Genomic DNA, 13,730 nt, shown 5'->3' on the forward strand with positions numbered 1-13,730 from the left:
TCTCTGGCAAAACTATTCTTCAAAAATGGAGAGATAAAGACTCTCTCAGATATTCAAAAGCTGTGGGATTTCATCACCACCAGACCTGCCATCCCAGAAAGGCTAATGGGAATCCTTTAAGTTGAAATGAAAACATACTAAACATTAACACAAAAGCAGAGGAAAGTATAAAGCTTGCCGGTAACAGTAAAATATATAGACTAATATAGAATACTGTAACACTGTAATAATGGTATATAAATCACTTTTAATTCTAGTATAGAAGTTAAATGATAAAGCATAATAAATATCTATATAAAATAAACAAATGGATACACAATATAACAAGATCTTTGTGACATCAAAGTATCAAGTGAGTGGGAGGACTAATAGAATAGCTTTTGTATGCACTTGAAGTTAAGTTGTTATTAGCTTAAAATATATTGTTATAACTGTAAAAATGGTTTGTGTTAGCTCCACGGTAACCACAGAGAAGATACCTTTAAAAGATACAAAAGAATATGATAAAGGAATCAAAGCATGTCACTAAAAAGAAATAAACAAAACAAAACACAAAGGAAAACTGCAAGAGATGATAAGACAAAAAACAACAAAATGGCAATAGTAACAATCAGATTAGAGTAGGAGTAGCCATACTTACATCAGACAAAATATACTTTTTGTCAAAAACTGACGCAAGAGACAAAGGAGAACTTTATGTAATGATAAAAGGGATAATTCGCCAGGAAGATATAACAATTGTAAATTGTTATATAAATGTACCCAACATCAGAGCATGCAAATAGATGAAGCAAACAGTGAGTGACAGAACTGAAGGGAGAAATATGCAGCAAGACAATAATAGTAGGAGATTTCATACCCCACTTTAAATAATAGAACATTTAGACAGAAACTTGGTAAGGAAACAGAGGACTTGAACAACACTGCAGACTAAATGTATCTAACAGACATACAAAACACCATACCCAACCACTGCAGAATATACATTCTTCTCATGCACACATAGGACATTCTTCAGAATAGATTACATGTTACGTCACAAAATAAGTTTTACCAAATTTAAGAAGATTGAAATCATACCTAGTAACTTTTCTGATATCAGTGGAATAAAACTATAATAGTAGAAGGAAAACTGGAAAATTCACAACTATATGAATATTAAACAGCACACTCTTAACCTGTGGGTCAAAGAAGAAATCAAAAGGAAAATTAGGAACTATCTTGACAAATGAAAACAAAAGCAAAACATGGGGAATAGAGCAAAAGCAGTACTAGGAGAAAAGTTTATAGCAACAAATACCTTCATTAAAAAAGAAAGATCTCAAACAACCTAACTCTACACTTCAACAAACTAGAAAAAGAATAAACTAAGCCCAAAGTTAGTAGAAAGAAGGGGGGAAAAAAAGATTAGAACAGAATGGAGAATAAGAAAACTATTGAAAAAAATCAACCAAACTAAGAGTTGGTTTTTGGAAAACATCAACAAAATTAATAAACCGTTAGCAAGACTAAGAGAAGACTCAAATAGAATTAGAAATGAAAGAGGAGTCTGGGTGCGGTGGCTCATTTCTGTAATCCCAGCACTTTGGGAGGCCGAGGCAGGTGAATCCCTTGAGGTCAGCAGTTTGAGACCAGCCTGGCCAACATGGTGAAACCTCGCCTCTACTAAAAATATAAAAATGTAGCCAGGCGTGGTGGCGTACACCTGTAATCCCAGCTACTAGGGAGGCTGAGGAGAGAAAAATCACTAAAACTTGTGAGGCAAAGGTTGCAATGAGCTGAAATCACACACTCCTGCCTGGGTGATAGAGCAAGACTTCATCTCAAAAAAATAATAAAGAAATGAAAGAGGAGACATTACAGCTGACAGTACAGAAGTAAAAAGGATTAAAAGAAACTACTGTGAACAATTATAAGTCAACAAATTGGATCATGTGGAAAAAGATGGATAAATTCCTAGAATCATATAGCCTACGAAGGCTATGAATGGTGAATAATGAAGAATTTTTAAATCTAAACAGCAATGTAGCTAATATGGATATTGAAGCAGTAATCAAAGACCTTCCAACAAAGACAGTCTCAGAACCAGATGGCTTCACTGGTGAATTCTACCAAATGTTTAAAAAAGAATTAATGCCAATTCTTCTCAAACTTTTCCAAAAAATTGAAGAGGAGAGAACACATCCAGATTCATTGTATGAGGCCAACATTACTCTGATAGCAAAGCCAGATAAAGACACCACAAGAAAAGAAAACTATAGGCCACTATCTCTGATCAAGACAGATGCAAAAATCTTCAACAAAAAACCTAGCAAATCAAAGTCAACAACACAATAAAAGAATCATATATCATGAACAAATGGAATTTATCCCTGGGATGCAAGGATGACTCAACATAAGAACACTATTCAATTTGATACACCACATTAACAGATTAAGGGATGAGAAAAGCACATGATATACCCTAAAAAAAGCATTTGACAAAAGTCATCACAACTTCATGATAAAAAGAGAACCTAGGCATAAAAAGAAATTATAGCAACACAATAAAGACCATGTATGAAAAGCCCACGACCAACATACTATATGGTGAAAAACTGAAAGCTTTTCCTCTAAGATCAGGAGCAAGGCAAGGATGCCCATTCTTGCCACTTCTGTTGAACATAGTACTGGAAGCCCTAGCCAGAACAACCAGGCACAAGAAAGAAATTAAAGGCATCCATATCAGAAAGGAAGAAACAAAATGCTGTCTGTTTCTGGTGGCACCTCATATGTAGAAAACCATAAAGATTCCATTTAAAAAACTGTTAGAATTAATAAATGAATTCAGCAAAGTTGCTGGATTAAAAAGACAATGTGGAAAACTTACAGTCAAAAGGAAAATTAAGAAAACAATTTCATTTATGAGGTATAAACATAAATAAAAGAGGAAAAAACTTAACCAAGAAGGTAAAAGACTTTTACACTGAAAACTATAAAACACTGCTGCAAGAAATTAAGGCAGACATAAATAAATGAAGAGAAATACTGTATTCATAGGTTGGAAGACTTAATATTGTTAAAATGTTTATAGTACCCAAAATAGTCTACACGTTCAATGCAGTCCCTATGGGAATCCCAGTGGTATATTTTACAGAAATAGAAAAATCTAAAATCCATATGAAATCACTAAGGACCTAAAATAGCCAATATAATCATGAGAAAGAAGAACAAAGCTGGAGTCTTCACATGTTCTGATTTTGAAACATTACAAAGCTACAGTAAACAAAACAGTATGATGTTAACATAAAGACATACATATAGACCAATAGAAAAGAAAACACAGCCCATAAATAAATGCACATTTGTATGGTCAACTGGTTTTTGACAAAGATGCCAAGAATGCACAATGAGGAAAGGATAGTCTTTTCAACAAATGGTATTGGGAAAACTGGATATCCACTGGCCAAAAAAAAAAGAATTAAAGATTTAACCATAATACCTGAAACTGTTTAAAACTCCTAGAAGGAAATATAACAGAAAGGCTTTTTGACATTTATCTTGGATATGACATGAAAAGCACAGGTAACAAAAGCAAAAGTAAACATGTAGGACTATTAAAAAATGAAATCTCCTGTACCACAAAGGAAGCAATTAACAGAGTGGAAAGGTGGCCTAAAGACTGGGAGAAAATACTTAGCAAATCTGTAAATCATATATTTGATAAGGAATTGACATCCAAAATATATAGAGAACTCTAAAACTGAATAGCAACAAACAGATAACCCAATTCAAAAATGGGCAAAGGACTTGAATAGACATTTCTTCAAAGAAGACATACAAATGGCCAAAACGTATATGAAAAACTGCTCAGAATTACAAAATCAGGGAGGAAATGCAAATCAAAATCATAATAAGATTATCAGTGAGAACACATGGACACAGGGAGAGGAGCATCACACACTGGCCACCTTTCCACTCTGTTAAAGGGGAAATAGGGGAGGGACAGCGGGGGGTGGGGAGTTGGGGAGAGATAGTGTGGGGAGAAATGTCAGATATCGGTGATGTGGAGGAAGGCAGCAAATCACACTTCCATGTGTGTACCTATGCAACAATCTTGCATGTTCTTCACATGTACCCCAAAATCTAAAATGCAATAAATAAAAAAAAAGATTATCTTCTCACACCTAGAAAATAACTGTTGACAAGGATGTAACCCATGGTCATTATTGGTGGAAATGTAAAATGTATAAACTGTGGAGGTTCCTCAAAAAATTAAATAGAATTTACATATGATGCAGCAATCCCACTTCTGGCTATTTATGCAAAAGAATTGAAATCAGGATCTTGAAGAGATATTTTACACTGCATTAGCCACAATAGCCAAGAGGTGAGAGGAACCTGAATGTCCATCAACAGATAAATGTCGTGTATATGTACAATGGAATATGATCCAGCCTTAATAAAGAAGGAAATCCAGCCAGGCACAGTGGCTCAATCCTGTAATCCCAGCACTTTGGAAGGCCAAGAGGGGAAGATTGCTTGAGCCAGGAGTTTGAGATCATTCTGGGCAACACAGCATAGAAAAATAATACAGGCTTTACAAAACATAGAAAAATAATGCATACCTGTAGTCCCAACTGTCGGGAAGATGAGATGGAAGGATTGCTTGGGCCTGGAAGTTCGAGGCTGCAGTGACCTGTGATTGCACCACTGTACTCCAGCCTGGAGGATAAGGTAAGATCCTGTCTCAAAATAAATACATAAATGAAAATAAAAAACAAAAAGCCAGGCGTAGTGGCCCAGACCTATAATCCCAGCTCTTTGGAAGGCTGAGGCAGATGGATTGTCTCAAACTATAAGTTTGAGACAAGCCTGGGCGACATGGCAAAACCCATCTCTACAAAAAATCAAAAAGTTTGCTGGGCATGGTAGAATGTGCCTGTAGTTTTAGCTACTCAGGAGGTGCAGGTGGGAGGATTACTTGAGCCTGAGCCTGGGAGGTTGAGGTCACAGAGAGCGGAGATCATGCCACTATACAGTAGCTTGGGTGACAGAGTGAGATTTTGTCCCCCCTCCCCCACCAAAAAAGGAAATTCTAACATATGCAGTAGCATGGATGAATCTTGAGCACATTATGCTAAATAAAATAAGCCAGTCACAGAAAGGCAAATAGTGCACGGTTTTACATATATGAGTATCTAAAATTGTCAAACTAACAAAAGCAGAAAATAAAGTAGTGGTAGCCAGTCTGAGGGGAGGGAAAATGAGGAGTTGCTGTTCAATGAGTGTAAAGTTTCAGTCATGCAATTGCACAAGTTCTAGAGATCTGTGTACAACATTTACCTGTAGTTCACAACACTATGCTGCATACTTAAAAAGTCACTGAGAGTGTAGATCTCATGTGTTTTTTACCCTAATTTATTTTAAAAGATAAATCTAGTTATTTTGGTCTTATATACCAACATTTTCATGACAAATAGGGGAATGTTAGGATGAGACAGATTTGTATTGAAAAAGAGAAAACCAGTTAAAGTGTAGTGACACAATTAAAATTCCCTGAGACTAATCATTTCTGGAAAGTATACATGACTATAATACACGAAAATGCAGCTTTTACTGAGTCTGCTTATATGTTCATTTTCAAAGTAAGATTGATATTTATTAGGGATATTAGAGGAATTTTTTTTCACTGTGGGTCTGTGTTGTGTAGCACTTTTTATTTGTGATTTGTTCAGTATTGGGCTGTTTCAAGTATGATTTTCCCATGGTGGACATGCTATGGAATTTGTTTTCTTGACATGCACAGTATGTTCAGAATACTTCTTCAAAACTTTTTTGTTGTTGTTAAGGAAAAACTTTAAAGTAGAATCTACTACTCTTTATAGTTAGTTAGGATTTTTATTTTAGTAATAATGATTAATTTACAGAATCTCATGTTAAGATTTATGCTATATTGCCATTATTTTAAAAGTGTGAAATGCATGAGTTTGTTCGTTTGTTTTGAGACAGAATCTCACTCTGTCACCAGGCTAGAGAGCAGTGGTGCAATCTTGGCTCATTGCAACCTCGGCCCATTGCAACCTCTGCCTCCTGGGTTCAAGTAATTCTCCTGCCTCAGCCTCCCAAGTAGCTGGGATTCCAGGTGCACCCCACCACATCCAGCTAATTTTTGAATTTTTGGTGTAGATGGGGTTTCATCATGTTGGCCAGGGTGGTTTTGATCTCTTGACCTCATTATCCACCCACCTCGACCTTCAAAAGTGCTGAGATTACAGGTGTAAGCCACCGTGCCTGCCCAAAATGCATGAGCTGTGAAAGACCAAATTGAAAATACCAATAAGTAGTGATACTCATATGCCATATGTTTACCTACGGATATCTTAGGTTATGTTTATTACACATGAAACCTCCTTCTCCCTAGCACAAAGCAAGCACACACTTGTCAAACCACAAGTAAATTCATAATTTCCATGATTGGCAACAGCCTTTGCATTTCAGATGTAAAGAACATATTTACCTATTTACCTGAATATTTACTCATAGAGTCCCCATTTACACTTAAGCATTACTCCCACTACTCCAATTCTGAAAATGAAAATTGAGAAATTTTTTTCTCTAAATTCATAGACGTGCTTTGCTCTGAAGCTTTAACTCAGTAAACACAGTTGCCAAGAGAAGCTTTAAGAAAGCCAGTTTTATACTCAGAGGTTATACAGTTGAAAAAACTGTATAGCAATCATTGTAAAATTTGTACTGAATTATCTAGTTTGGTTGGCAGGCCTAGAATTCATCAGATAATTTCCAGAGCTATAATTCATTTTCACTTATGAGAATTTAGTCTCTTACAGGGAAAAAGGCTTTTTTTTTCTCCTCTCAAGTTTTTCCAGTAATGCTTCCATGTACCATCAAACTGTTGGCACATTTTAGTCCCAGAGGATAGATTTTGTTTGGCATCCTAAGGAATTTTGACATATTTAAGAAGGTGAGAAGTACACATTGGCATCATTTAAACAACATAAATCTACACCCAATGGGCTTTTACATGCCAAAGATGTGAAATGTGCCAACTGTTTAATAGTACACAATAACTGTTCAACTATGTAAGTTGATCTCAGCAAAACAATTTGGTATGAGTTTTATTCTGAATCATTTAGATACAGTTAAGTCTATGGTGCCTTAATAATAGAGGCAGGTTTTTCATAACTTTTGCATAAGTAGATATTAATATTATTGAAATGTTAGTCATAGTTGAGTTGAATAGAATATAAAAATATTGCTTTAGTTTAAGATGCCTTTTCAGCAACTTCAGTAGTTTCTATACTGCCAACAAATGTGAAATAGGAGAACAGAATTTGAGGTTGATGATCTTTATTTCTTTTAATCAAACAAATTTGGACTTTTAGTGAGTTAAGGAAGCATATGATAGATTTTCTTTTATTGTCAGGATTTTAAATATATATGCTATTCATTTTATCTCTGTGTGTGTGTGTGTGTGTGTGTGTGTGTGTGTGTGTGTGTCTGACTGACTGTGCAAGCCCTAATTGGAAAAGTAAGCAGAGAGAGAGAAAGATAAAAATGGTATAACCTTCTCTTTTTAAGGAGCTTACAGTCAAATAGGGTTAAGACATGGAAAGAGAGAGAGTACAAGTGCCAAGTCTAATGCAAAACAGACAGTTCTTGTGTTTTCACTTTTGGTTTTACACACACATCATTACAGAGTAAGAGAACTAGGGGCAAGTGGAGGCTATATTAGGAAGGGTGATGTGAGGGCTTCATATAATTGGCTTAAGAGAACTTAAAGAATGATCCCCGTCTTAGAGGAAGCAGAGGAATATAAGTAGACTATAGAAGCACAAAGTGTGAAGAGGGGAAGGTGGAGGGGAAGAGGCTTAAGCTATATAAAAGAAGGTAAGTTTCTCTCTGTTACCAAATTGGGAGAAAAGACTAGATAGAATTTTATAACATGTGTAGAATACATTTGAGATACAGTATATTAGTTTCATGCCCTATGTAAAATTCACTTAAGATAATCTGGGGTCACCTGAAAGAGACAGGCAGTCATCCTCCAGACAGCCAAAACTGAAATAAATTGAAAAGGCAACATCGCTGCCATTCTTGGGAAACATGGCATCACTAGTAATCACCATGGTCAGAGAAAAGCAGCAGAGGTTTTAAATATGACACCAAATAAAATGTCACAAGGACAAGCCTCTTAATTTTGGCTGCTTCTCTTTATAGTGTGCTCTGGAGTGTGTGGCAACAGAGATTCACTTGTTTAACAAATGATTAATGATTTTTGCAAGCAACATAGGAGCCAGGTAGTAGAAAGTAAAATTGGAAGATAAGTTAGTGTCAAGTCATGAAAGCCTTTTTAGTGTTTAGTGCCAAACAACTTTTCTAGAAGACAAAGCATATTAACGCTTAAAAACTATTACTTAAAATTATGTTTGGACTATATCCAAAAAAGAGCTCTTATAAGAATATGCAAAACAGAATATTTTACAATTGTAGATTACAGTTCCTTTTAGAGATAAGCAGCTGAAGATAATTTTAGAACATCCTCCAATTGTTTCCTTTTTCTGCAATGAGCAGATTCTTAGTTATGTTCCCTCACAGCAGTGGTTAACATTATTAAGTCTTCCTTTTATACATCTAAATAGGTTTCTCTAACAGCACAGTAAACCAAGATCTTTTTTTTTTTTCAGATGGAATCTCACTATGTCACCCAGGCTAGAGTGTAGTGGCGCGATCTCAGCTCACTATAACCACCTCCCAGGTTCAAACTATTCTCCTGTCTCAGCCTTTTGAGTAGCTGGGACTACAGGCACACACCACCACGCCTGCTAATTTTTGTTATTTTTAATAGAGACAGGAGTTCAAGACCATGTTTGCCAGGCTGGTCTTGACCTCCTGACCTCAGGTAATCTGCCTGCCTTGGCCTCCCAAAGTGCTGGGATTACAGGCATGAGCCACCACACCTGGCTGTAAACCAAGATCTTATAGTATAGATTTTTTAGTGTACACTAAACTATGACTATTATTGGTGTCTTATTTTCCTTATATATCCAACTGTCTCTTCTACCCTCAGTGAGCTTATATTATAAGAGGTCAGAAAAGGCTAGTAGATATGAAACAAAATTGTGCAGAGGCCACGTGCAATGGCTCACACCTGTAACCACAGCACTGGGAGGCCAAAGCGGAAGAATCACTTGAGCCCAGGAGTTCAAGACCAGCCTGGTAACATAGCAAGACCCCATCTGTATCAAATAAAGTAAAATTGTGCGGAATGGTCTGTGATTATAGCTCAGCAAGTTAAGGTATTTAGGTCTAGAATGAGGACAGTGCTAGGACTTGGCTAAACTTTGAAGTATGATATAATTAAGTTCATTAGTATAAGGCTACTGAAAGAGGAAGATCTTCCTGATAGAGAAAAGCATAAGTAAAAGCAAGGAGGTACTAATGCCAGTTGGATACTTAGAAACTGGCCTGAGAGAAGAAAGTTTGTATTGGGAAAAGTAACTGAGATGGGGATGACTTACGGAATGCCTTGAAAGCCATAGAGGATATAGAGAAATATTGTAGGTTCTGGGCGATATGCTAAAAAACAGCATTTAATAAACATTACTGTGGAAGAAATGTACAGGACATATTTATGGAGGCAGAGAAGAGTCAGGGATACAGTTATCTTTAGTGCGAGCTTATAAAAACCATCAGAAAACCCTAATAAAAGTGGGGAAGGAAAGAGACACGTAAAAGTCCCTTCCAACAGGTAACAAAATTTGGACACAGATTAACTATAGAGAATTAAAAAAAACTGATTAAGATACAGCAGTTATATATTTATATATGGCCCTGTAAAGTTGACTCTTCCTTTTTTTTTTTTTTTTTTTTTTTTTTTTTGAGACAGTTTCTCTCTTGTTTCCCAGGCTGGAGTGCAATGGCACGATCTCAGCTCACCGCACCCTCCACCTCCCAGGTTCAAGCAGTTCTCCTGCCTCAGCCTCCTGAGTAGCTGGGATTATAGGCATGTGCCACCACACCCAGCTAATTTTGTATTTTTAGTAAAGACAGGGTTTCTCCATGTTGGTCACACTGGCCTCAAACTCCTGACCTCAGGTGATCCACCTGCCTCAGTCTCTCAAAGTGTGGGATTACTAGCATGAGCCCCCATGCCTGGCCTAGTCATCTTGACTTTTCTAAGTGATATTTCCCCCGGCAACTTGGGCCCTAAATCTTTTACACATATTCATACAACTGTTACAACAAATTACTCTGTCTGTGATTTCTAATTCTAACCAATGATCTTTAAAACATCAATTACAATTTCACTTCTATGTATACTATATCACTGGAATATAAAGGCTTTTTCTTATATTTATACTAGGTCTTTGTGGAGAGTAGGTAAAAAGAAAGGAATTGTGGGAGAAAAGAAGCAGGGAGAAATACTTAAAAAAATAAATACATAAATATAACTACATAATAATTCCTGCTAGAAAATAAAACTAAAAAGATGCATTTCTTAAACATGCTCAGAGCCATTTAAGCAACTTTATTCCCTGTCAGCATCTCTGAACCTTTATGACTTTTATAATGTTGATGAAAATATTTCCTGGAAGCATATGGTTTGCTTGCTAGTTATTCTTCCAACTTTGTTCCTGGCAGAATATCACCCCAAGGAAGGGAGTACAGATTGGTGATGGAAATCAGCCTCAGTGCGGGTGGCATAGCTCTCAAGGTTTGTGGTGAGGTTTTTTCTAGACTCTGGAGAAACATCTTGAGGTTTTTTAGAACACTGAAGCCTTCAGGAAAAGTAACTAACTTCTTTTTAGAACATGGTTAACTCATTCTCAGTAAAAACCATCTCTCTTCCCCGTCACAGTGTTCTTTCCCTCAGGCTACCTGGGATGCAGTCATAGGTTTTTCAGAGCCCTTGATTCTTGCCTGAAGGTACAGCCTGACCTAGATGGATGTGACATGTTGTCCTTGTCCTGTTGCTCAGTTCACTTCCATAGAGGCTTTCTTCCACAAAAAGTGTTGTGTTTTTAATTGTTTTTGTTTTTATTTTACATATTTTGCTGTCCACTCAATTCCTCACAGCCCTGAAAGAGTAAGAAATGTATAATTTATGATTTCTCCTTCCAGCCAGAATATCTTCCTGATAACATGCTTCTTACATGTCTTCTATGGTGAAATTCAGGCTTTTGTCATTATTCCCTGTGATCTCCCTAACTGTTCACCGCCATTTCCAGGTTTAGTTCACTGTATTCTATTCATGATTCACCTTTCCCTTCTCCAGCCTTTAGGCAGACGTGCATTTAACTGAAATGTGTAGAAAGAGCATTCCTTTTCTTAACCTCCACAGAATAGAATTCTTCAGGCTCCAGTGTTTAATACCTCATTTTCAGTATCTTTGCATATAGACTATAAAATGTTGAAGACTGAAAGAACCTAGGAAATCACCAAGTCCTAAACTTTTATTTCATGTATGAGAGGATTAAGTCTTAGAGAAGTACATACAATATACATCCTAAAGCCTCTGTCAACTCAATTAATATGTGCATTTTAAATGATGACTTTCTAACAAGTCCACTGTAGAAATTGGCCTTGGCACCTATTCGTCAAGCTGGCTGTGGCCATAGCCAAGAACAAAGCCTAAAATTCTTTGAAGGGCTTAATTTATTTCATGCACCAAGCCTCTAAATATGTTCAGCACTTTTCCAACTTAAAAACTAATTTCAAACAATATGTACAATCTTTGTTCCAACCCTCATCAACCATGTGTCTTCTCCCAACTCTACTTTCTGAAAAATCTGAGAGAGGAAGTGGGAACCAAAACTTTAGTGTTGCCATTAATACTATTAGTTGCCATTAATACCATATAGGGTGGGAAAAAAATGGCTTCATTCTTTCAGAAAGGCTGAACTGGAAGAGGAAAAAAAAAACAGCATACTCAGAGTTTGACATTGAATAGATACGCATTATTTTTAGAATGAATGAAATAAGGTGAATCAATGAACCACGGATCCAAGGCTCTGTCACTAGCATACCCTCTCTTCTAAACCCCAACAACAACTTGGATATCATCATTTGATGATTCCAAAGGGATTTAAACATGTGTAAAACTTAATTAATCACCTTTTCATTCATCTCCTACTCTAATATTCCCTGTCTCAATACCTAAAAATGCCAACCACATAAACCACTAACCTAGAAGTCATCCTCTCATTGACTCCTCACTTCCAGTCTAACAAGTCCTCTCAGCTCTACCCTTTACAATATGCCAGATCTATCAAAAGTCTTCCCCATAAAAAGGTCCAAAATCTAGATAGCTTTATTATAACTTCATGTAATCCCTCTTGTAAAAGCTCTGTAAGAAAACTGAGGAAAAAAAGCTATTCAACTAATTTTATAAAACTAGTATTATTAAAACTAGATAGGGACAATACAGGAAAAGAAAACTGTAGATCAGTTTCACTATTGCAGGTAGAAAAAAAATCCTAAATAGACATAATCAGGTGGAATTTGGCAGTTTATTCACACAGACGCTTACACACACTACTGCTATTGCTACTACTAAAGTTTCTCACAAAAACAGGAATGATTCAACATCACAATGTAGAAATGTACTGGATAAAATGTAGCACTCATTCTTAATAATTTTAAAAAATATTCTAGGGAACAGCATAGAAAAGTTTCTATCCTGCTAAAGGGTAACTATCAGAAACAGAATATATTTTTCTTAATAATAAAATTTCGGAAATATTTCTACTAAGGTCAGGAGTAACAATGTCCACCCTCTCCTGGTCTACTTTACATTGTTACTAGAGATACTAACCATTTTAGTAACTCCCTAATGAGAAAGAAGCAAGTATTATAAGAACTGGAAAGGCCGGGCGCGGTGGCTCAAGCCTGTAATCCCAGCACTTTGGGAGGCCGAGGCGGGTGGATCACGAGGTCAACAGATCGAGACCATCCTGGTCAACATGGTGAAACCCCATCTCTACTAAAAATACAAAAAATTAGCTGGGCATGGTGGCGCGTGCCTGTAATCCCAGCTACTCAGGAGGCTGAGGCAGGAGAATTGCCTGAACCCAGGGGGCGGAGGTTGCGGTGAGCCGAGATTGCACCATTGCACTCCAGCCTGGGTAACAAGAGCGAAACTCCGTCTCAAAAAAAAAAAAAAAAAAGAACTGGAAAGAACAAGATCAAACTGTCCATATCTATAGCCAAGAGAATCTGCAAACAGAATTCAACAAGGTTGCCAGATTCAGGACCTTAGACCTACAACTTGCTTTTCTTGTAACTAACCTTGGGCATTAGTTAACTTATCTATACTACAGTTTACTCATCTGTAAAAGGGTTATCAAGAAGATTAACCAATGTAAAGTATCTAGTGCATTTTAAGTACCTCAGTATGAGTTATTACCATTGAATTAATACACTATATTTAGCAGTCTTATTGTACTTGCTATAGTATACTTACTATACTATATTTACTATAGTCTTACTATACCTAACTAGAAAATATAATACTAATAGCTAATGATTATTTATCAGCTCATGTAGGTCTGCTTACCAAAAAAGATCTGCAGTAGCTTTCCAGTCCCTCAGTAGAAAAGCAGAAGTCTTTATAGTGACTTATAAGACCTGTGTGATTTTGCCTTCTTCTTTATGTCTTTCCTCATCTCCTCTCTACTTACTTTCCTTCAGATATGCCAGCCCCCTCACTATTCCTGGATTCACCCAGC

General features: G+C 36.5%; 1 protein-coding gene and 1 long non-coding RNA gene across 9 annotated transcripts in view; one reads left to right on the plus strand and one right to left on the minus strand.

Moving 5' to 3' along the window:
• Nucleotides 1–13,730, plus strand: part of ELP4 (elongator acetyltransferase complex subunit 4) — a 274,144-nt gene that overhangs the window by 217,815 nt on the left and 42,599 nt on the right. The window lies entirely within an intron of this gene.
• The window catches only part of LOC128929038 (uncharacterized), a 40,776-nt gene that overhangs the window by 5,148 nt on the left and 21,898 nt on the right, over nucleotides 1–13,730 (minus strand). Inside the window, exon 3 of one of the 2 annotated variants that reach the window (XR_008474932.2) lies at nucleotides 4,608–4,704. This is a non-coding gene — a long non-coding RNA (uncharacterized LOC128929038). Of the gene's footprint in view, nucleotides 1–4,607; nucleotides 4,725–13,730 lie in introns of both variants that reach the window. The other variant, XR_008474931.2, reaches the window with a different exon arrangement.

This window comes from Callithrix jacchus, chromosome 10 (assembly GCF_049354715.1).
Source record: "Callithrix jacchus isolate 240 chromosome 10, calJac240_pri, whole genome shotgun sequence".
In the NCBI taxonomy this organism is placed as follows: Eukaryota; Metazoa; Chordata; class Mammalia; order Primates; family Cebidae; genus Callithrix; species Callithrix jacchus.